Source organism: Bombus impatiens, unplaced genomic scaffold (genome assembly GCF_000188095.3).
Source record: "Bombus impatiens unplaced genomic scaffold, BIMP_2.2 scf_0107, whole genome shotgun sequence".
Lineage (NCBI taxonomy): Eukaryota > Metazoa > Arthropoda > Insecta > Hymenoptera > Apidae > Bombus > Bombus impatiens.
Window position 1 is genome coordinate 143,786 of NT_176526.1, and position 26,066 is coordinate 169,851.

The 26,066-nt window shown below is 37.4% G+C and overlaps 1 protein-coding gene and 2 long non-coding RNA genes across 4 annotated transcripts in view; 2 read left to right on the plus strand and 1 right to left on the minus strand.

The window, feature by feature from the left end:
• The window catches only part of LOC100745402 (patched domain-containing protein 3), a 39,952-nt gene that overhangs the window by 12,171 nt on the left and 1,715 nt on the right, over positions 1-26,066 (minus strand). The window contains exon 1 of one of the 2 annotated variants that reach the window (XR_004460943.1): positions 25,791-25,812. The exons of the other annotated variant lie outside the window; for it this stretch is intronic. The gene's annotated coding sequence lies outside the window, so the exon portion shown is untranslated. Of the gene's footprint in view, positions 1-25,790; positions 25,813-26,066 lie in introns of those variants that run through there. 2 annotated transcript variants of the gene reach the window in all.
• LOC112212092 lies at positions 9,368-11,617 on the plus strand. The gene is made up of 5 exons (XR_004460945.1): positions 9,368-10,167; positions 10,309-10,406; positions 10,562-10,773; positions 11,301-11,468; positions 11,554-11,617. It is a non-coding gene; the product is annotated as an uncharacterized LOC112212092 (long non-coding RNA).
• Positions 18,493-26,066, plus strand: part of LOC112212091 — an 18,673-nt gene continuing 11,099 nt past the window's right edge. The window contains exons 1-2 of the long non-coding RNA XR_002945878.2: positions 18,493-18,503; positions 18,923-18,926. This is a non-coding gene — a long non-coding RNA (uncharacterized LOC112212091). The remainder of the gene's footprint in view (positions 18,504-18,922; positions 18,927-26,066) is intronic.

Genomic DNA, 26,066 nt, shown 5'->3' on the forward strand with positions numbered 1-26,066 from the left:
AAATGGCCCCTTGTATGGTATATAACTAGAGCAGAGACCATTGGATAATTCTATTCACAATACAGAGAAACAATAAAGATGCCTGGAATTTACTTTGTAAATATAGTATTCTACCTTCGTGTCGTGGAAACCGTATAAAACGGCAGAAGTACCATCGGTAAAGAAATAACGTTCGTAGCCTGTCCATTCTATTATAGTTGAACGCGTTGTACATACGGTTGAAGATTGTCATAGCGGTTAACAGTAGTTCCGAAGGAACTGGTTCTCAGACGTGCACGCAGATAGCGATCGATCAACGTTGTTTGAAATTTATGACATAATTGCTATAACTGCAGAGCGGTGCTGTCAGAAAACCGGGAAAAACGATAGAAAGTGAAGCGAATTGTTTGTTGTAGCGCAACCAACGAATACGAATATTAACGACAGACTATTTCGCAATTTTGGGGCAAGAAATTAGGAAGAAATAAGTGGAAAAAAGAGCGTAACGCAACGTTTAAAGGAATATTTCGAATGCCTGAGTACTATTACGATGTCCGATCAGCCATGGCGAAATTACAGGTTGCGAATGTAACTCCATCGAAACGGGTACTCGTTGTAATCGATGCTTTTTTACGTGAGAACATGATCTACGCTCGCGTAAGCGATTTCTGAAAGAAGCAGCAAGAAACGCTAAGAATACAGAGAAACGTGTGATTAAGAGTACTTTAGGACAGTTTGAAATCGATACAAAGTCGTCGTCTAATTTTTACTAATTTTTCTAATTAAGGAAGGTTAAAAGGGCAAAGGTATAATTAGCTTTTCTATTTAACAGGGACAGAGCGAATTTAAGATCCAATGAGTTGTATTTTATTTAATTTCCACGATCGTCTTTTCGTAATTTTGGAAAGATCTCTCGTCACAATATCGAGATATTGAAGATATTCGATCGTTGCTAGTCTCAATAGCAGCTGTACCTTTGGTGTCTTACAAAACTTTGTCAACTTGTAAGCTACTTTCGAAAGGATCTTATAAATTATCCTCGTTTTCAAGTGTGTCATATTAAAATATTAATTTCTTTCTCTCTTTTCTCCATTTTTCACTATTTTACAATTTACTCCTTGGCATATTCCAACTTAACTTTACTGTCCTGAGCCTGTCGAGTGACCGGTTACAAAATTTAATTTAAAATCGTTCATCGTTATCTCTTCTGCTCGTCCAACTTTATGTAAATTCTCATACTAACAACTGAGAAATTGATTAATCAGAAAACACGAGAATTTTCACAAAGTTAAATGGACAAAAGAAATAACGATTTTGAAGCTGGTCATTTGACCGGGCCTGGCAAGGTTAGTGTTAAGAAAATAAACCAGTCGAGCAAAGGATTAGGCGGATTGAAAAAGAGAAACAAAATGTTTGACAAGACGAATAAAAAATTACGTAGACGATTGTTATTGTGCTCGTGACGCAATGGAAAAGCACACTTAGTGCAATAACGCAGACATCCGTCTCTGCTTAAGTAGCCAGTCGTGTCTCAAACTCGAGTTCAATTTTAGCGATGAAAATCGCACACATCCGTTCTTCTCTCTTTGGTCCAACCAAACTACTACCACCACCGCCGCACGAAATTCACATTCACTGCGCATTATCGTCATCATCGTCATCCTCCTTGTGACATAGCCGAAAAGAACAAAACAGGGATATATTAAAAATTCTAAATGAAAAGTGGGTTAAGCGAATTCGACCAAAGCGTCATTGAAAAACAGGGCGTAAAAATGACGCACGAAACTTGACCTAGATCGGCACAATACGCGTTTGGCATAGCGAAATGATCGTCAGCTGTCGATTCTTCGGATTCGGAACGGGATTGCGGTAAGTCTGGTTCAAGATCGAAGAAACGGGCCGTCACTGTTTTCTGGGAAGCTCGTTGACTCGCAACTCGCCTTACGTCAGATTCTGCCCAGCGAAAAACACAAACACGGCTCCTGCCAGGGCGTCGACCTCCGCAGTCAGCTGGCCAAACTCTCCAATAAAAGTTCTTGCGATAATGGAAAGTCTATTGAAAAAATGTTCTGAGAAATCTCATCAAAACTTTTAATCGAATTCTAAAAGACGCTAAAATCGACCGAATCAACTGGAGCTCCTTCAATGCGAACTCTGGAGCCACAGTGTATTAAGTCATGCTTATCAAACTTCAGAGCAGAGACGTCGAACTTGTTATTCTTAAGTTATTATATTAAATCAAAGTGCAACTCAAAGTTTACCTAAACTTGGGAAATTTATTTACTCAAGAAATCTCTTTATCAAAGTAAGAATTCAGTTCAAAGCTAATGAGAGTTCAGCTCGCGTTTAACCAGTCAACTGTTGCTACCTCTTTGAAAAGAGGGCACCTGGAATGCGTGACAAGGAGTAAGCGATGACGAGTATACTCGTCGAACACAGAGTATGCGTGGCTGTTATGATATAGAATTAAGTCGTAACGAAATGACTGTTTTATTTTATTACTCACAAGGCGCGTCATAACACAAAGTATCGCAATTCTTTAACGACGAGTATACTCGTCAGAAACAGCTAACTGGTTGACCGAAGCTTGGAAAATTTATTTATTCGCGGGGATCGGTTTATCGAGTTCCTTAAGTTCACAAACTACGAGTCTGATTGAAACTGATCCGAGTCAAATTCAATGGAAACTTGAAAAATTCATTTCTCCGACTTTCTTCTTGTTTCTACCGTACCTCGAAAAAGAAATGACGTAACACCACGAAGCTTGCTTTCCAAATAATGGCAAAGCTTCACCGACTGGTTTCTAACCGTGTGAAAGTTGCGCAATCGTTGTTAATTAGCCTGATTAGAGCGCGATTACGTCGGCCAAGTTACGATTTCATTGGACAGCTGGAACAAAAGGTTGGCTCGATTGTTACGCGACTGTTATCCAATCGTTGCAGATCGAATAAGGAGCTGTGTTACCCAATGACCGGTCGACTGACTACTTTCTCCGTGACGAGAGGAGAAAGATGGCCATCCAGATCGTGAGATCTGCGTACACCACGCTTCGAAACCACGTCATCGAATCACCGATGGAAAAACCAGCTGGAATCGAGTGCAAGTGGTTTTAGAAAGTCGTTCACGCTCGAATCCTACCGTGTCCGGAGCCAATGTCCTTCCGTTTCCACGGATAACCGCGTCCACGTAGCTTTCCAATCTTATCCGTGAAATCTGCCATCTTATTTCCATTCAAATCACGATTTCCGTAATTATGCGGTCTAGTGACACTTCCCCATTTTCACTCTTCCACTCAAATCTCCACGATGATGACAAATTTTCTTGAAAATTAACGCTTAATGTTCTCGCGTGATCTATCAAAAGGATTAGGTTTGCCTCCAGGCTATTTACCGCAACTACTCCAAATTTTCTCAAATAACGTTTCTCCCAATCTCCTGTGGTTCAGTGTGGCCGCTTCTAAGACCATCTTCTTCGTACGTAACTTTAGTACAATCTTTAGTTACGTGACACCCGTTGCCTCATAGGATTGCGTATTTTAGAGATTTCGAAAGAAGATATAGATGATGCCGAAAGCAACAACATACAACGTTAAGTAAAAGTATGTCTTCTTTGAAAAAAATTAGAATACGAAACGTTATAGAGATGAGATCCTGGGAAAGAGACTGAACCAACGTGCACAAGAGCCAACGAGAAAGGGTAGGAGGAGGCACTAGACAGATGAGACAGATGAGATGTTAAGGAAGAATGCGCGGTATAGGGTTACGGTAGCCTGTATGGGGGCTGATGATCCAGAAAGAACGAGCTTCTTCCTGAAGAAACAATGACGAGGACATTGATCCAGAGAATGTAAGAGGAGACCCTGATCTAGAGCTACCGGTCTATCCAACCACTCCAGTGTTACATGATCTTTTAAACTACCGTAATGCTTCTTTAATCCTGCCACTTTTTATTCGTCTGCTAAGAAATACGAAAAACTAGACTGCGGTCTTTTATGCAAATTTATGTTTTTATCCACACGATTAAAGAATTAGTACTTGGAATTAACGTGTTTTTTTTTTTAATTAGATGTGTTTTCTTTACTATTGAGCGTCATAACGAGAACTCTATTTTAGGTATTTTACATGTATTTATATTTTGTAGCTTTATAATTACGCATTGTATTTCATAGTTGTTTAGATTGTACGCATACTGTGTACATTTTTGTATCTTTAAATTTCTCACAGATGCATGAAAATCCATGGATCCGTATAATGGAAAATTGGATAATCCATTAGAAGCTACGAATAATACAATTGTGTGACTTTTCTTTGTTAGTCCTACACGAAGGCTGAAGAAGTCCGTCCAAATTTGGTTTAGATTAGCTCATATTAAAATTCAGGTCAGGTTCCCATGATAAAATTCTCCTCTGTAGATTCTTAGGTAATATTAGAAAGTCATTCTAATGTAAATTTCGTAGGGAATTCGTAGGACTGACCTGATCTAGACTTAATCATAGAACCTTAATCAATTAACCTTGGTTCTTAACTATCCCTTCTCCTCCATACGTGCACGCTATTAAAAATCCCACGTTTTTAACAGGTTTAATAACATGTTTTCCATTCTGGCCTTTTCCCCACGTGTGAAACAGTCCGATAAACTTGCACGGGATTGCCCAATTGACCAGAATGTGGATTGACCAACCAGTGTGGTAATATATTGAATAATAATCGTTGGTTTAAGTCACAATGTCGACAGCGATAAAATAGTTGAGCGTATCAAAGGATTCTCAAACTTTCAACGCGACAAATTGGCCAAAGCGGTCTGTGACCTGTAACGCAATTGAAGTAGATAACCTCCAAGAGAGATGATTTTTTACAACGGGGAAGCAAGAAACTGTGTGTCATGACCCTTCCGAAATTAAATTAATTAAATTAATAACCTTTATTGCTGCCATTCAGACCGTACTTCGCGTCGATAGTATCATAACCTAACTTTTCTCAACTTAAACTTGTATGTACAAGATGTTTCATAAGAAGTAGACAATACATAAGGGTCGATAGTGTCATAACCTTACTTTTATCAACTTAACCTTCTATGTACAAGATGTCGCGTAAGTAGGCAATACTTAAGAACTGACAGTGTCATAACCTAACTTTTATCAACTTAACCTTGTACGTACAAAGATGTTTCATAATAAATAGGCCAATACTGAAGGGCCGGATTCAGCAACTGAAAACGATAAGAAACGATAAATGATCGCACTGTAAAAGATGGAACCACGTATATATGCTTAAAATATATACCAAAAAATATATACCAAATTTCTTTTTGATCTTTCGATATACCAAAGCACAAATTATTGCATTACTGCCGGTCATTGCCGGGAAAAAGCATCTCGAAAGAGTTAAATCGCATGACGGTGTTTAAATGCGATTGTCCTGCATACTTTCACCAATTTTTTTGGCACTTTCGGTGAAACACTCGTTAGCTTCCGGTCGAAGTAATTACGGTCTATATGCATTTATATAATCTTAAGTTGCATGAAGAAGTATGAGGATAATAACGTGGTTTTTCCAGGACTAAGCGACCGACATTATCGAGTCTAAGCGAGTCAGTGGAATTTCGTGGTAATGAATGGTCGCTTGGAGAATGACTAGGATAATGACAATGATCCCTCGTAACGCTATTTCATCTGAGACGCTAGTCACGCCAGGTTGTGATGGGAATGTCAAGTCGGTTTCGCTTCACAGGCCTTGTGCTCGAAATTTACAGCGTGCCGCGTCCCTATGTAACCATCGTTGCCCTTTAGTGAAATTTTATACTGAAATATGCGCGACGTATTTGAATCCAGAGCTTAGAAGTATCTCGACGAATATTTAAAGTCTGACGAGACAAACATAATTGGGAACAGATTTCATACATTAAACAATCGAGGGACGTCGATAAAACAACAACTTACTTTAGCTATGATTTTTTCAAAATAATGTTGCGTGAAACGTTATTTCGCCGCTCGCCAGGGGAGGTGCATTTAAAACTTATTAAATAAATTTGTACGTATGCTCCAAGCGTTTAATCTTGCTAAAATTCGAGAAATAAACTCTGCACCATCCCTCAACTTGCCTAATATACACAGACGAAGATTTAATAGCATTAAAATTCAGAGAATAACACAGATACCACTACCGCGTGATTTTATTTCTGACCTACACCGATCTAAGCGCATCTAATTATGATTCTGTTTGAACTTGCTAACTATGCAGAGTCCTATGCACAATCTAACCGAATTACGTACAATCCTAACTTAATTTATTAAACCAACTACTTGGATGCTTCTAAAGTGAATCAGATTAAATTTTGAACCGCGCAACTTCGAAACATGACCTGTGCGAACAGATTGTGTAACGGTGAACCAACACGTGAATCGACAGGGAGTTGGCTTTATCCGTGGTTTGTTAAATTGTAAAAGGACACGAGAATTGCCTGGAACAACGATTAGCTTGTTCGAGGATCAATGTCTCATCATCGCGTCAACCGCAAGAGGCGGAATAAGAAAATTACGATGGAATCGTGTCACTGCGACATGGCCAAGCGATCTGTGCCAATTTCTCTTTCCAAAATTAAAAACTCTCGATTCGCTGGATTTATTCCAATAGTAGAGTAGCAATTCCAAGTTAGAAAAGAAGTCGTCATCAAAAGATTGCAAAATGATATTATGTTCGAAGTTGGTATATTTTTTCTCCACATTTTCTACAGACTGGATGATCTCAGAGCTCTTAGTTTAGCCAATTCAATCGATTAACAAGCGGCTTGAATATTCTATTGTGAAAATAAAAGAGAAGAAATAAAAATGTAATGTCCATTAACTATAATTCTGAATTTGTTACCAAGACTTCTTGTGTAATAAGTGACCAAAAAATAATATTCCTAGACTGATAAATTGCAAGTCGTAAGTTACATAACTTCTCTTTCATAATTTTATAATTTCTTCTCAGAGATAATAGTTAAGTAACTTGTTAATTTGTTAATCTATTTGGGGAATTCGCCTCGCGTTTTACAAAAATTATTACCATTGTATAAGCGTATTTATTAATACTGTAGTAGCATCTGACTTGGGGCTCGTAAACTTTCATTAGTAATATTGGTGTAATTATGCAATAGGCGAAAGTACAAAAACTTCAAGACGGAAAATATGTAACATAATTGTACAACAGATTTTTACATACCGATTTATGAAGAGTGCAAGAATGCACGGAATGTACATAATATGCAAAAATATAGAAAATATCCAAACTATGCAAAATATCCAAACTATAGTCCTATGCAAAATATCCAAACTATAGTACCAGTACAAAATATCAAAATTATAGTAGCAGTACAAAATATCCAAAGTATAGTACATATGCTAAATATCCAAAGTATAGTAACTGTACAACATATCCAAAATATTGTACCTATATAAAATACCCAAAGTATAGTCCTACGCAAAATATGCAAAGTATAGTACCTGTGTAAAATATGCAAACTATAGTACCTATGCTAAATATCCAAAGTATAGTACCTATGCTAAATATCCAAACTATAGTCCTATGTAAAATATCGAAAATATACTACCTATGAAAAATATTCAAATTATGGTACCTATGAACAATATCCAAAGTATGGCACCTATGCAAAATATGGGAAGTATAGTACCTATTATAATATTCAACGAATGAAATTTTCTACTTGGATTCGATTTGTTTAATTAGCTTTATAAAAATACCCGCTTGCATAAAAATTCACGATCTAATGAAACGAAAGTGTATCGAAACTGAGACATTTCAGCGATCACTTCAATTTTCATTGACCAATTTTCAGCGACCAATCTTCATTTGTATTTATTAGCCGTGTTAACAAAAATCTAGGAAAAACGTACTACGCGTTATCAGTCTAAAGATGACGAGATAGAATCAAAGTTGCACGTGGCCGAGAACGAAAGTAACGCTTATAAATAATAAAATGGAAAATGGTAGGCCATGGTATGCTTTCACGTCGACACGGTGGTTGCCCGCTAGAAGAGCCGCTTAGCACGATGCCTCTCGGTTTTCATGGCTGGATTCGACGAGTACGCGGCTCCATTTTCACGCGAGGGGAGCAAAAAATGATGGAAAAATGATGGAAAAATGAGTAAACGACGCGTGGACGATGTACACTATCGTTCAAAAGCATTCGAACAATTCGCTTATTTTTCCCCAAGACTTTAATTATCGAGAACGATTTGGTCCTTCCTAATTATCATAATTACGTATAACAGTATACTATAACCCGGTTAAATCAATTTGCAAAAGTCAATATGTAATAATAAAATTGGCGTTCGTAATTGTCATACCGTATAGAACTATTTTGTTACTTGACTACCTGTTTCTCTCCAGATTCTTTAATTTTTCAATTATAAGACAGATTAAGACGAGTATTCTAAACAGACAGACAAACTCTTCGTGTTACTACAACCAGAAATATTAATTAGCAAACGTATGTATCACGCTTCCAAATTATTGCAGATATATAAAATACACATTAACTAAAGATCTTCGATCTAAGTTTCGCCTCTGATCTTATCTCAGCGAACCATAAACAGTTGTATATATTGTTGAAAACAATAGTCGATATCGATTAGTATAAATAAAAAGCAATAATACCAAAAATGAACGAATATTGTTTCTACGGACACTACCAAGTTAAGTGACTGTAAGTGTATCTGTCAGTGTTCAGATCTTAAAACGATTGGAATATGTGACACGAGTCACATTCTAGAACTTTCTATAGATTTGATCAAGTGTTAGCTATTTATTGAAAATACATATGTAACTTAAGCGATGCAAATATATTCCATATTTCGGTAAAACATTTGAGCCCGGCTATGATAAGAATTTAAGGAATTGATAATGAACAGCCTTCTATAATAACGTTGAAAATACAGTACAAAATATCAATGCTTTCATTGAATTGCAAATACTTACACACTATCGTGTGCACTATACAACAATACACAATACAATACCTACACAATAGTGAACACACAAAAAGGCAATAAACATCGTTTCTATGGCAAGAAGAAAAGAACGAACGATAGAGAAATATTCTTCTATCGTAATGTTGAAAACGATGGAAAATGCAAATGTCTCGATTGAATTGCGCCAAGTGTACAAACATTCATGCACGGTATCGTACAACCAGAAGAATCCATAAAAAGGTAATGAGCGTTGCTTCTGTTGCAAGAAGTGAAGAAGTAATTGTAGAGAAACATTCTTCTATCGTAATGGTTCCGATTGGAGTACATTGAGTGTACGAATACTTATGCACGGCACTGCATATCCTGATAGGAATGGCGATGAGACAAATTTTTCTATAATGTAAAGTTGGATATACAACAAAAATATGAATGCTTCGATTGGATTGAAGCAAGTATCCAGATACTTATGAATGGTAGTGTGTATCTTGTATCTTGTGTGCATCGTGTAGAATACATCTTGGTATATCGCGCTTAAGTATCTGAATACTTGGTGCGATCCTGTCGAATCCATAAGAAAGTAACAAGAAATAAAGTACAGAAAGAAATAAAGAATTAAACGACAAAGAAAGATTCTTCTACAATATAATATCGGGTATGTGATAAAAATATCAGTGTTTCGATTAGAGTGCACTAAGTAAATATAAATATTTATGCACGATTAGTATACATCCTGATGATACGATAAAAGCGTGGGAAGCGTTGCCTTTATCAGTTCGTCGTTCATTTGTACAGTCTAGTCAAATTCACAAACTGTTGTTACAATTCGATAAAGATACTTATGAGCGGTAGTGTAGACTGGAGGAAAACAAGAGAAAAACCACAAGAGAGAAAAGTAGTAGGAGTACTCGAATGTCGACGAGCATTGCGAAAAAACAACCGGTGGAAAGCAGGATTTTTGCCGCGTTCCCTTGCGAAATCCATGTCTCAACGTCGTCGTTATCGTTCGTACCCTGTCCCTTGACCTGCCATAAACCATCTTCCATCCATTCGTCGTCCGCATTCCCTCGTTGTTTCTTAAGTCTCAACTATCCATATTCGTATCCATATTGGGTGCTACGTGCGTAATTTCCTAGGCGCCTGTTGCAAGTTTCAGCACCTATGAAGCCAGTTTCCATAGATTTCAGAAATTATTCGCAGTCCAACGTTGGCGGACTAACGTAAGTAAAAGTTGCAATTACTTAACCGTTTGATTAAGAATGCAGCTACCTTTCAATGATTCTCGATGTATGTACAACCGATTGGTCCGTACATGATAACAGAGGCTGATTCTCAATATCTGACGAAGCATTTATCCTCAGTTACTGCAACGAGTAACTTGGATGACAAGTGCAATTAGGCTCCTGGAGTTTCACGAGCAGCCACCAGCACCGCTATGAATAACTTGTCAATTAATCGTGTAAGTACAGTATTAACTTTCAAGTGGATAATGGAGAATGGAGTTCTGAGAATAATGTATGCCGTGCTTTCCGCCATCATAAATACATACAAGTAAAAGCGAGTTATATTTCATATATTAGTAGCGCATTGACGTAAATTTTCCATCGATTGTAGGATTATCGACAAGTAATGGCGAGAGCGGAGAACAAGAGCCTCATAAGGACAAGTTTCACAAGCTGACGTTTACGTCACGCTATACCGATCCTTCTACGAAGATGGACGTAAACTCGCTTGTTAATTGACCGCGAAAGCATTAAAACGTGATTTCAGGTCAATTTCGTGCGCGTATACTGTATACGCACGGACGAACGTTACGTGAAACGAAAGTAAGTGCGATGAGCATTACCCAATCGTCCGTAGTCGCGATTTCGTCGATCGACCAATGACGAAAGAGCGCATACGCGTGTCGCGTAGCCCGGCTCTTTCAAAACGACTACGAGCAATATTGTCAACTCGATCGCTGACCTTAGGCCTTAAGTGGTCAAGTTTTCATTCTAGCTAGATGTTAATGTCGTTCATTCGCCTTGCACGTTATTTGAAAGTTGTTTGACACTCCTAACAAGTGTTCGCAAGCTTCGGTGTCTTTCGGAATCCTTCAGAATTTTTTTGAGGCCTTCAGAATTTTTTCGAGGCCTTCAGAATTTTTAGGAAGCTTTCAGAATTTTTTAGGAGCTTTCAGAAATTTTTGGAAGCCTTCAGAATATTTTGGATGCGTTCAGAATGTTTTAGAGACATTCGAAGGCCAGTAGAAATTTTTCAAAGGAGCTTTCAAAGGCCATTATAAGCTTTTAAAAACTGTTGGATGCTTTCACAGTCCTTCAGAGGTTTCCAGAACTTCTTCAAAAATTTTCAGAGTCCTCGGGAGCTTCCAAACTCCTTCAGAAATTTTCAGAATTTTTCCAACGATTTCCAGATGCCTCGGTAGCTTTCAGGATCCTTCACAGGCTATCAGAGGCCTTCGAAAATTTGACGATCCTTCCGAAACCTTCGCAGAAACTTGTACTATCTTTTCTGAGTCTCGGTGAGTTTCCAAAAATGATATCGAATATTTTTCTACAGACTTCCAATGACATCCAGTAATTAATTAATCTTCTAGTGACTTTCAGAAACCTAGGGATCTTCCTTGGTGATTTTCTAGGTATCTTCGTAGGTACCTTCAGAGGGAATTCCCTCAGAGGGAATTCAGAGGGAATTCAGAAAAAGCTTTTGAACAAATTTCACATGCTCTTGGAAACGTTCAAAGGCCTTCACAGATATGTAGGCAGCTTTCAAAGACCTTCGGCGGCTTTCGGACAGCATGTGCACGCGCGGATCGTTTGGAAATCTGCCACACGCGTAATCCCGTGCTCATCGCAAGCCAGGAATGCAAAGTAACGCTTCACGGACGCTCCGCGCTGGTTTCCAACTAATTACTGCGAGAAGAAGCTTGGCTTTCGCACTTGTTGCTCCTTTCTCTCTCTCTTTCTCTCTTTTTCTCTATTATTCCAACAATAACACAATAAAAAGATGATTAGGTAGAAGATGTACGACCATCAGCGTCATTGATTGGCTTATCGAATCAGAATTTCGTTACTGCGTTGCTTCGTGACCGGAGAAAGTTCGTTTGTATGAATCCTGCAAGAAACCGATAAGGAAACGACAGATCGCAGTTTCACGGGGCACCAGCTTTGCGTAACGGAATAATTATCGTCGTTGCTTTGGTCGCTTGAAACGAAACTGTGCAAAAAACTGTGTCCTATTCGCAGGAGGCTCAACTGCAACTGTTAAACGAAACAATTGCTTTGAGGCTTAACAACGCTGTTTTTCTTTTTCAATATCTCTCCGCTACGTACCCTGCTTTTATATTTCTACTTTTCAAGTAACGAGAAGAGAAATTCGTTGTAACGTATTTTGTAAATAAAAGTAGAGATTAGCCATGAAACAGTATTATTGGTTTACAGATGGCTGTAATAATTTATGTTTGATTATTAAAATTTAGGGTATTTCATTTCACTTTGTATTTTATATTCTCCGTGGTAAATAGTGTTGTTGTATTAAGTAGAAATTATGTACTGTTGTAACGTTGATACAGTTGACGGACGAAATTCAAAGCCGAGAGACAAGAATTAAATAAAATAAATAAATGAAATTAATAAAATAAAAGAAAATAAATATATTCTCCGTGATGAAGATTGGCTATAAAATTAAATTACGTTCAAAATTCGAGAATTAAGTAATCCAACTGCAGATTGTTATGGTCTCGATGATACCAGTTATAATGGCACAATCATACCAATTGACACGTTCACGTACGCTCGAGATTATGCGTGCTAACGTCTTCAATGTGATACGTAAGTTAAAAATCCCGAGATTATGAGAAAGTATTTCATAATAATTGATATTTCGCAATACAAACGAAGATACTGTATAAAAATGTTTTGTTAACGCACAGCACAAGTAGAAAATAAACAAGTTGGATGCGCAGCGAACGTGTTGAAAGTCTCAAACGATGCTTCCAGAGCCCTGAAATATTTCACGCGATCGAAAAAGAAGATCTACCTGATTTCAGACCACGTTTTCACGAGAACCATCTTACCATAGGTCTCGATAACATACATCACGTGCCGAAAGAGAAATCCTATTTCAGCCTATTTCCATCTTTCCTCTTTCCTAGAAACGAAAATGATTCAAAGACATCGATTTCTCGCGATGTTGCAACTGATGCTCAGTGTAGGGGGGAGAGACCGGTCTGAAAAGGATGGAAAGTTCTTGTGGAGCAAGTATCGGGAAACGATGTTGCATCCGTTACGAATTTCATTTTTGTTTTCGATGTAAACCAGCTGAGTGACGAGATATTCCTGAAGAATTTAAAAGTTCATCGACCGATGAATGAGAATATCAGTGAAACTGAAAGCCACGTATATTCAATTTAAAAGTACTTCACAGCCTCTTCAAGACTCTGCGAGTTTTTGGAAGAGGGAAGAGACGTCGGGATACGTTCCAAAAGGTTTTAGAAGATTACAGAAAGTCGGGAAAAGTGTTTGCGAGTTGCTCGAAGATCCTAAGAGCCCCAGAAAAATTCTATGATCTCTGAAAGATTCTGAAAGTCTTTGACACTTTCTGAAACGTCTTTGACGTTCTATACAAGTTTAAGGAAAATTCTAAAAGTTTCTGGAAGATTCTAAGAGTCTCCGAGAATTTCTGAAAACTCTTGAGAGGCTTTTGGAAGTCTCCAAAGACTTTTCGAATCCTCCAGAAATCTCTGGAGGACTCTGAAAATCTCCGAAAACGTCTGAAAGTTTCTGAATACTTCCCAAGACCTTCGACAAATTCAGAAAATTTCACCAAAGAGTTGGAAACATTTCTACGAATCTCTAAAAGTCCTGGGAAGCTTTGGCAGTCCAAAAACTGCAAAATCTACTCGAAATCACCGCTCTCGACTCAATAAGATCGATAGCTAATAATACGATATAACTTCGATCATAGCACATTTTAGAAACTAACGCGAGTAATTCGTTCGGCACTTTCTTCGTTAGAAGTGAAAATCGGAAATTTTAATTGCCCCTAACGATCCTGTTACACTATCTGCATCTGTACTGAACAGCACAAACAACGTTTCTTCCCTCCTTTCAGGTTCCTGAACGCTCCATCGATGATCGAAAACGTACACCAAACTATCTCGATCGAGTGAAACAATTACAGTTTTCCAGAGATGTTGCTCCGAGAACGATATTACAATTGTAGACGCATACAGATCAGCCAAAGTGCAGAGAAGTGGCTGAGATTATGGCTTTCGTTTTAATTAAACATGAGAAACCGCTTGATCCAACTTACCTACTTCACAGCCAGCGATTATTATCGCGCACTTTGTCTGATAAAACGGTTTCCTGTATTCATCTACAGCGCTCAGCAAAGTATTTCAAACTTCCCAAAGAAAAACTTTCATATTTATATATCGTGTATTATGTAAAACATTTTGAAATTTCATTAGTATTGCGAGGAGACAACACGAGTGACATGATTATGTCGATAGAATTTGAAACTAATCTGAAAATGTATATGGATGTCGCAAGGTATCTGCTGCGAGCATATTATTAATAAAAAAAAATTAATACGGAGCATGAGTAGCTAGCTGTCTTGTAGTCATTTCTTATAGAACAATTTTGACACAACCTTCTTCATTATTATATTATTATAGTATCAAATACGCTTCCACCGAATACCGAAGCTTATTTAACATACAATGTATACTTGAATGTGTAATTTGACTATTTAATACTAGAACTACCACACCAGTCAAATTGGCTGGTTTCACAATTTAATTTTATTTTAAAATTCCTACTACGTGTTATATTTTTTCCGCAATGATGTAATGACCTTCGAAACGATAACTAAAAGAATAATATAACGACTTCTATTTTGTTTTTTATGTATTCAAACTGAAAATAATTTTGTATTCAAGCTGCTTATACCGATAGCAGACGAAATGACTGGTATTTGTCAAAGTGTAAAAGAGTCCTGCAATCTGTTTATCGAACCCCAATTAACCAGTTTCCTCGTTTTCTACAACTTGCCACGCGTTTTTCAAATTTTTACCGCGCATCATTCGATACGACGATATCAGGAAAGTTATCAGGAAAATTCCGAATCGAACGCTGGATCGCTAGATGCTAACGCTAGAAATACCACAGTAGTAAAAATGACTGGTTCTACGATTTTATAAACGTGTCAACCCTCGTTCAGGGATCCCAGATGGATTAATAATAAAAATGTATGTAACGTGTTATTTCTTCTGTAAGAAAGTAATAAATCAATAAATATAAAAATATTCTATCATTATGAATTTTTTAAATACCAGTCATTTTCACTGGTTTTGGTAGAAATAGCTTCGTGTTAACTATCGGTAGTTTTAGGGTTAAATACCTGTGTGTTTCGTTATTTCCCTAATTGACAAACATAGAAACTTATAGTAAATATTGTGTCATCTATATATATATTTTCAGATTGGTTTTCAACTACAATCGGAACCACAATGACTGTAGATGTTTATGTATTTATGAAACATTGCAAGGTGCAAGAATGAACAGAATGTGCATAATACGAGTTCTGTTTTTCCGTTCCTCTGGTTGCCTTTACAAAGATCATGAATTTGCATAAATATCACGATCGAGTCTGTCGATCCTTGTTAATAAAATTTCAAGACATTTCCCTTATCGCATAATGTATTCGTAAAAGGTGTGCACGAGTTTTCGAGTACCTTGGCGTAGCCTAAGTCATTCACAAGCGTAAAAACGTTATCCAACGTGTACAGGAAATTGAAGAAACGCGTGCTTCTTCAATTAGAGAGACACTCGAGCACAGAACCAACTATGTAGTTACACGAATGGATCGTCCTGTACAATGAAATTTCTGGTAGGAAGATAGCGGTTATTACGGTAATACGAGACAAGGAAAGTATTCCAAACTATCAAGAGCTACACGCACGGTTCATTATGCCATTTACATTCTTCACACACTCAATCGTTATCTGTAGAACGTGACGATAGACACGAACGCGAAACACCGTCATTTTTTCAACATTTCTCAGGAAAATGTACGTAAAATTAATCGTGAAAAAAAATGTCATTTTTGTGGAATTTAGTTTGAAAAATTGCTTGCGGGGTACGTAGTTTAAAATCCAGCAATGATGAGTATACACGTCGAACGTAATCAATAATACGTTCAATAATAACGTCAATAAAATTAAAATCGAACATGGTGGTATGGAAATATATTTTTGCAATTTTGTTTAAAGAACCTAAATGAAATATCTCTTAATTACAACGTTTAAACAGGTCGTTGCTATTACTCTACTTTGTTAATTGGAAGCATTTGACGATTAAGGTGTAATTATTGCAATACGTGGCCAACGTCTAATCGTCCACAAAACTGATAATAGTTAGTCCGCCAGGCCTTGAAATTTTAGTTACAGGCAACAATTCACCTGTGAACATACGTTTGATGGATGACCAGGGAAGAAGAGCCATTAATCAGGCGAAACTGTTAGCGGACAAGCGTTTCCCTGCTCGATTATCAACGACAGTCACGTTGCTCGATTCGCCGTGACGTCAAAGCAGCATGGAACTACGATCTATAGCCGATTGCGATCGCGAAACGAGGTGTTCTCAAGCGAATGACATTAGTCGACTAACGACTACCACGGTTATTCCACTTTGCCTCAAAAAAATCGCCAATAAATGTTTCATCGATCGATCCGCTTTTTACTAATTAGAAAAGTAGAAGAAAAGTTGACTTTTAAGAACGAAGAGGGAATACTATTCAGAGAAACGAGACCTCTTTTCCTTCGGATAGAAAATTATTCCAACTGTAGGTTATTGGACAAATTATCATTTCGATCGTAAAAGAAATTCGTGAAAACCTAATATTAATTGTAAGTTCATCTAAGACCTGGTACCAACTTTAGGTCAGACCCAATGGCCTAATTCTAAGTGAGGCAATTCGTCGTTAGACCTGATACTAAGTCACATTACTCACACACGTACAGACTCTATAGCTGTAAGCCTAAATTACACCAAATATTAGATTTAATTCAGATAATAGACTAATACCGAGTCCATGCCAGACTTTATTTGGGGTTCCCCTCAGACTATACCCAACCCTAATTATCAGTCAATTTAAACCTATAACAGAACTTCATTCAGATTCCATACGGAGTTTAACCGAGATCCGGCACTCGTTTTAATCGCAATTTTACAACAACGCTGAAGTTAAACGGTTCGTTTTCCAGATGTGATCCAACGCCAAGTGAAATTCACAGGCGCAGTCCAGTTGCGGCTGTCGATCGGCTAAATCCTGTCACTCGGAACCAATGCGAATGAGACGTAACCCCAAACGTAACTCTGACCCACATCGTATCGATAAGGAAAGATATACGACTGGCGATCAAATCGGATCATAAAGCATAGATCGACCTCGAGAACAGGCTGGATATACGTGTGCACCGATCACAGGCTGCAAAATTATGCAGTCGCGTGCCCTTTTTTTATACGTTATCCGGTAAAGCGTTGCAAAATCCATGGGTCAATCGTGGAAAAATGAGGACAAGGCCGTGTGCGTGAATTCTACGCTCGTTAAAACAGACAATTGTGCTTCTTTCCCTCTATTAGCGACAAATTATTCCAAAGGTAATTTTCTACTGATCTTACGGCCCATTGTCTGTCTTTGTCGCGTTCCTACGCTCGCGATAAATCATGTTTACACTAGTCTTACAGGCTCGAAAGATCGAGACAAATAACCGATAAAGCGATTGAACGAAGCTTGTACAATAAGAGAGATAATCGTCCATTGTGAAAGGATAGATGTTAATTGGATCTAATTAGACACAATTTCCCTCTGCAAGTGTTTAGAGGCGGTCTACCAGGTTGATCGTTGCCACTGGTCTTTCTCTACCAGTTCCTCTTTCACGTTCACCAGACACTCGGTTTAGAGCAAATATAATGTATAGCGTGTACTTAAACATGAAGCGTGCAACAGTGTGCGAAGCTGGCGTGTGCACACGCTTGTAAAGCTTGTAAAACTCGTACAAGCTGCAGTGCCTTTTATACGGCACTCTAACAGACGTTTATAGCTGCGAGATATACAAAATCGGAGTTAATTCGCAAAGCGTAAGATCGTTCGTTGTTTATCGTAACAGAACACCGGAGATTGTTCCTTCGTCCGTCGTATCCTCTAATTTCTTTTCGTAATTAATTCAATGCTTAGTTGATGATAATTCATCGTTTTACACAATTAATCATAATTAACTGCCTCGACGATTTACAATGATATAGTCCCAGAATTTCCTATTCACCGACTGCCACATATTTTCTCCGATCTTCCTAATTTCTTTTCTCAATTAATCACTCCAGCATGCACAGAGTATTTCGTCTAACTGGAAACTGGTACAATACCTCGCGGGTAATATTACAGTACAATTAAGTATAATTAAAGTATAATTAATCATTACTAAGCATCAAAATTAGAAAAAGAAACGTTTTGTCGTTGAAAAACAGGGAAAATGAAAGCTGTTTCTTTCGACGTCATGCAGGACATCGTATTGTGCAAATTATTTTTTTCTGCAGTAACGGGGCAAGATTTCAAGGTCAACTTTATTCCTTTCAAAATGCATTCACATATTTTTTAATACAACGATCCATCTCGATATTTCCTATAAAAAAGTATTAACCTACTTACGCCGAGAAACTATTACTTTGCCAGATATTTCAATTTTAATTCGTCGTATGAATGACGAGGAATTCATACGTTAGAACGAAACACCCGGTATAATAAATTTCAGAGATCCAAGTGTCTTTTCCAACGAGGATTATAGTCGCAACGAACAAGCACTCAGGAAAGTGTCATCATCGTCGTATTTATGTCTCTATTCCCTATGAAATACCATGCAGACACGTGTTACATAATTCCGATATGAAGGAAGTGCCGCGTGTACGGTTTGAGTCGCGTGCTCGGGTCGCTATACATATAGATCGCTATCACGCGGATAAACAAGGCGAAAATCGGATTGGCCCCGAAGCGCAGCGAGTTTCCGTGTTTCCAGGTGCAAAATTGCATCGAAAGCACTGGAGCAGACTAAAATTCATCGACGTTTTCCTCAAAATCCCACTTTCTTGGTTGTTCACGGCTCTCGGAGCATGCGTTAGCCGGATATCCGTGTTGATCGCTATTACACAAGTGGCATAATCCGATTATGCAAACTGGACGCGCGCGTGCAACGTTCGTGGAATTTTGTTTGATCGATTTAGGTTTGTCGAATGTTAGGGCCAGTGGATGCCGTGTATCTTGACTCATTAATCAGTTAACTGTTTTTGACGAGTATACTCGTCACGAAGGAATAACAATATTTTCTGTTACGACGAGTATACTCGCCACGAAGGAATAGCACTATTTTCTCTTATGACGAGTATACTTGTTACGAAGGAATGGCAATATTTTCTGTTACGACGAGTATACTCGTCGTGCGTAGAAAGGAGCTACAATTTGCTGTTTAAGTTGCGATTGTAGTAAGAACTAAGGTATATTCGTAAATCTCAAGATGTTTTCAATATTCGCAGGCCAAGAGGAAATAAAACGAACAAATAAAAAGATTGTAATTATTATAAAAAAAACTGTATATCGTGTGAACAATGCGACACATTTTAGGTACACGCTTTTCTAAGAGATGGCCACAGCTAACTGGTTAGTTAAGGAGCAAACTAAAGTTGCGTCGACGCATCTCATTTCTAACTCGCGTTTTAGACGATCTATCGGGTTGTAACATACACGAAAACTTCTCGGAAATGAGACACTGTACCAGCGACAAATATCAAATTTTCTAGAAGAGAGAGAAAGCTTCTCTGGCTTAGAATTGTCTTCGAAATCTGATTGCTTTTGATTATTATACGATTTCATCAGTTAGGTGTTGCGATCTGTTTATCTAAAATGACAAGTGTGGCAAAGAGCAATGAATATGACGAGTATACTCGTCGAACGCAGAGTATGCGTATCTGTTATGATATAAAATTGAGTTGTACTGAAATGACTGTTTTATTTTGCAATTTTACTCGAACGTTTTCAATTAATTAAAACTAATACCATAGATATCATTTATCCAGAGCGCGCAATTTGAAAGTGCGGAGAATTGCACAACGCCGAATTTCCTACCGAAGTTCTAATTCTCCAAGAATATCCTCGGAAATACGAACTTGCATAAAAATCCGCAGTCTAATAATAACGTAGTAACAAAGACTAATGAGAATTGTAAGAACAGGTGGAAGTTACAATCCGACATCGATTACTAAATTCTACCGAGTTCACGCTTCGCTTACGAAAAGGAACTTGAAGGATATAATTTAATCATTTAGACACTGTTTCAAAATTCAAGTCGTAATTTGATGATTTTCTATTTAATTCCCGCGCAAGAAAATGTTAAAATCAACCTGGTTCGCGAAAGACGCGCGAGAACCATCGCGATCGTTACTCATCCGACTCGATCCTTTGTTGTCAACTATGGTTTATGCAACGTTGAAACGATAAGCTTGTGTGTGCAGTGTGAACCAGAGGCCTGGATAGCCTTGTTTGATTAATCACTGAAGCCGCTGGTCGTAACAGCCCAACAAGGTGGGCTGCATTCTATGAAAGAGCGGAAAGAGAGTATCGATTGTGCGAGTGTAATTGATTTCACGCTTCGTATAGTACTCATACTCTGATTAATTCGCTTAGACAGGTTGTAGCAAATAAAAAAACTAGTTGGTCTTCCGCCACATCTTTTTGCGTCTGCCATTGCTATCTGCTTCCTTTCACTATGTTTCTCTCTTCCTTCTTGGTCGCGTCTCTTTTTTTGAAACAGGTCCCTCATAAACAAAAATTATATATATATATGTGTCGGAGATGAAAAAACATTGGGGCCTTTGGAATTTTGGGAATATCCCCAATACTTTAGTCTAGACTTTTTATTATAGCTGTTCTTAAAAAATAAAACTTAGAAGTAACTGTTTATGATGTTTATGTTTAATCCGAGTATGTTTGCCCGACATTTATGACAGTAGGCTTGGGCTCGAAGTGATATCTAGTCGCAAAAGGTAGCCACGGTCACGGGATGGACGTTTTTACCTAACAGAGGTATGGAGTAGTTGTAGCTTGTAATTGTAGCAAATATGGAGTATTCTTGAAGCTCCCCTTCAAAATAGGGTTGACCTGAGGAGTACAGAGAAAAGTACATGTGGGAGTTCTACTTGGACTGTGGACAAGTTCAGTTTGACTTAGACTTTGGACAAGTTCAGTCCGACTTAGACTTTGGACAAGCTCAGTCCGACTTAGACTTTGGACAAGCTCAGTTCGACTTAGACTTTGGAAGAAAGCGCATTTGTTATCCCGTTGAACCTAAGATTATTGTCATTGGCAGATACCTCGAGTATCTAATCGCTACGGTTAATCGTCAAATTCTGTAATAGTCATATTTGTACCATTAACAATCATCTATTGTATAATAACGATGGCTAATCCAAATATAGATTCGTTAAACACTATGGTAACCCCAATGATAACTCGACATATATATAATATCAGGCTGTTCCAAAAGTGTCTTTCTTTTACAAACAACAAACGTCTTTTACAACAACGCATCTTTATACAAACATGAGATCTAATCTGTCAAATGTCGTAGTCTTCGTGTTAATAGAACAGAATGGACCATACATGATTCAATAAAATAACATAAAAGAAGAAATGTCGTGCATCCATTATTTTCTTGTAAAACGAAAGGAACCTTTGGAATAAACTAATATGATGTAACATATAAATAGTAATATAACAGGCAAAGGTACATTATGTTGGAAAACCAAATAGTTGGAAACATTATCAACGTTTTATCTCTATTAAGATACAACGGTCATTCCGGGTCATATAGACACGAGGAAAACAACAGTTCTACTGTAACGTGAACGTAATAATCTTTTGGATCTTCTTTAAAAAGCGTAATTTCGTTTCTACCAAAAATTAATTGCATCTTATTTACATTTTGAAAGTACGAAGACGGGCCAATCCGAAGTTCGCTTCGACTTTGTCAACTTTTTTTCTTTAAAAAGCGTAATCTCGTTTCTACCAAAAATTAATTGCATCTTATTTACATTTTGAAAGGACGAAGACGGGCCAATCCGAAATTCGCTTCGACTTTGTCAACTTTTACTTTCAAGATTATAAAGAGGGTAACGAGTTAATTAACAATTTCAAATCAGCTTTAGCAGTGATACTTTCAACTCTGCTGGTGCAGTATACAGCGCGTGGTAGTATAACACGGCAGTCATTAAAGTCAGCAACACGTGGCTGATGTGTAATCAGGTGTTACGTTTACTTATAGTTGTTACACGAGAACTGATCTTTATTCAAATTAACGAAACGAAGCTATAGAAAGAGTTCCTCTCTCTTTCTTCGAACGTACGTGCTCCTGTCGTTTTATTCCCCCAGCATCACGAGCCGATTCCCTACGATCGATAAATTAAACTCTCCGATATCTCTTCCGGTTTGAAAGCACGCTCCATCGAGGGGAAATGGCGAGGAGGCTCGTTTTTCGTGACAATGGACAGACCCGTTCGCTTCCTTTTATCTTTTTTCCCCTTCTCTTCACTTTCCACAAATTTCATTCCTTTTAACGAAGGTTTAAATAGAATTAAGTCGCAAGAACGTAAACCTTTCTATCGATTTTGCTCACCGCTCTTTTTCTTTTCTTTTTTTAGTAGCAAAATATATATGATCTAATATAGAAACTAACACCGCTTTGCTTCGTTAAAACTAATTTCTATTTGCCATTTTGAAATCAAAAAGACTAAAGTTTTATCATTTTTGCTTGGCTCAATTTTTTCCTCGTTTAATTAAAAATAATTAGTCATCATCACGATACAATATACTGCACGATATAATTTTGCTTGCAAGCTTGAAAACACGTTTTTCCTGATTGATTAAAATTTTACAATTTTCCAATATCTCAACGTATCTCGAAAAATGGACAAACGGAACGAACGAAAGGGCAGAAAATAGACAAAATTTCATAAATCGAAATGTAACGCAGCATACGTGTACGTTCACGTATCTTAACATTTCGATGATAATTAAACGAAATGTCTATCGCCTAATTATATACATTAATTGCTTCGTATACACCTAAACAGGAGAGAATTACATACCGTAACTCTCAAGTTTCTCTCCTAAGTTCCAGAAGCTTGTACAGCTACGGTTCAAGTTCCACGTGACTTCCAATATCAATATTCGAACAATAGCTTCAGACTTTCTACCGATCTTGGTCATTCGCCAATGGTTTATACGATCGAATGAAATTTATGCGCCATTAACCAGGCACCTGTTTCCAGAGGCTTGTACAACGTCCCTAACCGACCGCGATATAGTCGTTATTATTACAACCATACAAGTGCTTTGTCGTGAAAGCGACTAGTGTTATGAAAACCCTTCCAATTTCTCAATTGTTATGCCGTCTCGAAGAAAATATGATTCCAGATAACCATTTTAACGTTGCACTGATCAAATTCACCAATAAAATTCCGAACACTGATATCGCAACGTAAACTAGTAGGATCGACAACTACCATACCACACAGTATAGTGACACAGACTCTTTTCGAAAACAGAATCAACAGAAATTTTTCTAGCTTCTGTTTTTTTCTTTTTTTTTTTTTAGAACTCAATTCGGATATTTGCTCATTTACAATAGGCGTTTGAAATTTATGTTTCTCTTGTGCAGAAGCAATAAAAGAGTAAATTATTCTCCATTCAAGACCCCTAGAGTTAAACTACGTTTCAGAGAGGCGAGCACAGAATCATCGTGTCTATTCCGAATGGCGGTAAAAATGAAATTGTTCGTACTTCATTGCTCGCCATCAACGTTCACGACATAATACACTTTCCTCCGGAGCAACTGTTGCCTGTTTGCTATTTGATAACTGGAAATAAAACGACAATTCATGGAAGAACGCTAATGAAACGAAACTATTGAAAAACGGCAATTTACAGAATACAGCAACTGGCAAAAGTATTTGTACAGTAGCCAGAGAAAATTCTCGTGCTCGTATTGTACGTTTCGTACAAAACATTTTGTTATCTGATTGGCAGCGTAACGAAACGCGACTGCCAAGATTATATTGACAAAATCTGAATCTAATCTGAAAATGTATACGAAAGTTGTAAGGTATTTATTTATTTATTTATTTGTAATTTGTATATGGTATGAATAGTCATTTTAAATATATGATAGGCATTGTTAATAATTATTAAAATATCGTGGACGAGATTACGTGTTTAAATACTTTTGCTATCTCTGCAACATATATACTCCAACTAAATATCTTGCAACTTCCGCATACATTTAAATTCTAGTTTTAATTGATACATTTAATTTAAAAATTCTTAATCAAAATAATCATTATAATGGATTTCACTATACCGTGCTAATGAAATTTCAAAATGTTTCGTATAAAATACGTAATGTGTTCGTATCATTCGACAGATTTTTGCAAAGACTATTTTCTTTCATTATTCCAGACTTGAGCGCATCATTAATTTTGCAAAGGTCTTAGGACAGAGCTGCTACAATTTCTACGTTTATAAATCTCTTAAAAATAATGTATGTATCAAGAAATTATTTAAATGGAGCAGGAAACGTCTTTGACCTTACCTAAATGCTAATTTTATGTTTCTGGAAACCTTCGTGACATTCTTTCTCAATTTACGTTCACGTAAGATCACACGAATATTCCGACTGCGCGTCAATGTCACCACGACGAAGCGTCACATTTCCACTATAAACCTTCTTAACGTCGAACGTACCGATTTATAGTGAACTTCTTCTTCCTTAATATAGTTGATAATTGACGATAGCACAAGTCGCAATTTGAACAGCAAATTTTAACTGCTTTTTACGCATGACGAGTATATTCGTCATAACACTTAGTATCTTTATAATAAATATCTATATAATAATATCGACTTAATATGTTTGATTACAAAATTTCGATTACGAATAACCGTTATAAATGACCAAAATTAATTTCCAGTTACCAATAATCGATATAAATAAGCAGAATTTTTTGGTTATCAGTAACCTTTGTCGATAGACCAACTTTATTTTGCTTACCGATAACCATTATCGACGACGAAAATACTTCTTGCTTACATTCGACTATTGGTAATAGTTCTTAACATTACTGATAATTAGCATAACATATTAACACAATTGTATCGATATTGTATTACACTATCTTTTATTCTATTCTTTGTTTCAGATATCTTCATATCGTTTCTTTGCTTGGCAAGATACGTAAGATTTATAATTAAGCTTTTCTATGTTGCCAACGAATACCAATTAATTAATTAATGTTAATAACGATTCAACAATAGTGGAATAGAGCCAGAAAATGTTTTGTCGTTGATACTGGTGATCGGTAACCAAAATAAAGTTCGAGATATCGACAGTGGTTATTGGTAACTAAGAAAAATTACGGTCATTTGTTACCTGGTAACCAAAATTAAGCTTCCGTCATCGATAACGATCGCCGGTGGCAAAAAAGAGATTTTAATCGTTCATACTGGTTTCATTCGTAATCGAGACGATTAGAGATTAATATTTTCTAATCGTTTCATTCTTCGAGAAATTTCCTTCACATTCATTGAAAACTGGCTTGAATAGAGACTCGTTTTTACTTGTAATGACGTTCTGCCAAGGAAATATTTAAAATATTTGCTATTTTGGATCTCTGCCGCTCGTCAGAATCAAACGGTGACAGGATCTAGAGTTGATTGTTAATAATCGGTGTAGACTTACGGATGGTGTCAGGAGCGAATCGAACAACGACACAGGTTTAAAAAACGATGTAAAAATAGAGTCCCCTCGACTCGATGATTCGCAAGTTCCCCTCTGTACCGAGGTCAACAGTTTGTTACGGGGACCGTCGCTCAAGGGGGTATAAACACCCGCGGTTGATTGACCCGTCGCCGCGATGCACAATCCAACATCCAGCTGCATACCTTCGCCGCGTAACAAGAACAATCGAGTACATTAAATCTAATGGCGACTTGATGATACTTGAGATGCGGCGGG